The sequence below is a fragment of the Gekko japonicus genome, unplaced genomic scaffold (assembly GCF_001447785.1).
Source record: "Gekko japonicus isolate JY-2015 unplaced genomic scaffold, Gekko_japonicus_V1.1 scaffold4492, whole genome shotgun sequence".
Taxonomy (NCBI): domain Eukaryota; kingdom Metazoa; phylum Chordata; class Lepidosauria; order Squamata; family Gekkonidae; genus Gekko; species Gekko japonicus.
This window is the reverse complement of record NW_015172146.1, coordinates 40,181-42,445: the sequence shown is the minus strand read 5'-3', so window position 1 is coordinate 42,445 and position 2,265 is coordinate 40,181.

Below are 2,265 nucleotides of genomic sequence, written 5' to 3'. Positions count from 1 at the left end.
CCTCTCTGCCCACCTGCTCTGCAGGATAGCAGACAAGCCCCGGTGAACATTTAAACAGGGCGGGGGTAGAAAATAGACCAGTATATGCACCACCACCCCTGCCCCAAGTGAGATGGCCCCGGCTGGCCTGAGCTCATCAGATCTTGGAAGCTAAGCAGGGTCGGCCCCGGTTAGCACTTGGATGGGAGACCCACCAAGGAAGTCCAGGGTTGCCACGCAGAGGCAAGCAAAGGCAGACCACCTCTGTTTTTCTCTCGCCTTGACGGCCCTTCCCACTATCAGACGTGTCTCCTCCAACTCTCCAGGCAGTTAAAGGTTCTGGGGGCAGCAGACATTTCTCAACAGACCAGCAGAGGGTGAAAAGAGGCAAAGAGGGGCGCCGGCCCCAAAGAGACAAACCCCCCCCTAAAAGTTCTTTGCCTTCAGCTGACTCGCAGCTCTCCGAAGGCGGACAACAGAAGGACCCGAGGCTTCTCAGCACCGGGTGGGGGAGTCCGGTTTGGAGTGTCCACTTTTTAAAAAGCAAACAGCCCTGGGCGGGGGATGGAGCCTCAGTTTAGGGCTTGGGGGGCAGCCACCATGCCACTTCCGGATGCAAATCCCCCTCCACTGAGGATAACAGTCACGTAGAGGAGGGGGAGGAGGAGGAGGAGGAAGAGGAAGAGGAAGACGAAGAAGAAGAAGAAGAAGCAGAAGAAGAAGAAGAAGCAGAAGAAGAAGAAGAAGCAGAAGAAGAAGAAGAAGCAGAAGAAGAAGAAGAAGCAGAAGAAGAAGAAGAAGCAGAAGAAGAAGAAGAAGCAGAAGAAGAAGAAGAAGCAGAAGAAGAAGAAGAAGCAGCAGCAGCAGCAGGAGGAGCAGCAGGAGGAGCAGCAGGAGGAGGGGGAAGGAGGAGGAGGAGGAAGAGGAGGAGGAGGGAGGACGAGGAGGAAGAAGAAGAAGAAGGAGGAGGGGGGGAGGAGGAGAAGAAGAAGAGGAAGGAGAGGAAGAAGAAGAGGAAGAAGAAGAAGGAGGAGGGGTGGAGGTGGAGGAGGAGGAGATTGGATTTATACCCCGCCCTTCTCTACCCAAAGGAGTCTCAGAGCGTCTTACAAACTCTTTTCCCTTCCCCTCCCCACAACAGACACCCTGTGAGGTGGGTGGGGCTGAGAGAGCTCTCCCAGGAACCACCCTTGAGAGGACAGCTCCGAGAGAACTTGTGACTGACCCAAGGTCACACCTGCAGCTGCATGTGGAGGTGCGGGGAATCACACCCGGTTCTCCCAGATTAGAGTCCGCGCTCTTAACCGCTGCTCCAAACTGGCTCTGGGAGGGGTCTGCTACACCTGTGGACAAACAGCAGCCTGGGGCGGGGGTGATGGAGACTTTTATGACACACACACACCCCCAAGCATCCCCCTCCAAGGGATGCCAACCTCCAGACAGGGCCTGAAGATTTCCTGGAAGTACAACTCGTCTCCAGAGGGCTGGGATCAGTCCCCCTGGAGAAAACAGCTGCTTTGGAGGCTGGACTCTACAGATACCCCGCTGGGGTCCCTAGCTTTCCCAAACCCCGCCCTCCTCCGGCATCTGGAGATCGACTGTCAGGCCGAACCACAGCAAGAAGCCCCAAGTGCAGAAGTCAGGTGGCAGCCTTCCCACTAGAGAGATGTCAAATGGCCCGGAGGCCACTGGCTTACCGGGACCAGCACGGACCCTCTGTCGATGCCGTCTTCCCGCTCGGTGGCCTCGTAGAAGGAGGGTCCCGGATGCCTTATGTTGCACAGAAGCAGGGGGCCCAAAGGAATCCCCCTGCTCCTGACTTCTCTATCCAGACCTTGGGCACCCCAGGAGCAAAACAGGGCTTGCGACCAATGTTCCCTCCAAGCTGTAAAGTCTTGTGAGCAAAAATTCTACCTTGTGAGCGTTAAAGCTATGAGCAAATGATTTGGCTACTGCGTAAATCAGTTTGCTCTGGAGCCCTCCTTCCTGAGCTAAGACAAAAACATGTGAGCCGGAGGCTAAAGAACTGTGAGCTAGCTCACACTAACTCAGCTTAGAGGGAACACTGCTTGCGACCAATGTTCCCTCTAAGCTGTGGAGTCTTGTGAGCAAAACTTCTACTTTGTGAGCTACTGGCTTTAAAGTTGTGAGCAAGCGATTGGGCTACGGCATAAATTAGTTTGCTCTGGAGCCCCATCCTTCCTGAGCTGAGACAAAAATGTGTGAGCCAGAGGCTAAAAAACTGTGAGCTAGCTCACACTAACTCAGCTTATGGGGAACACTGCT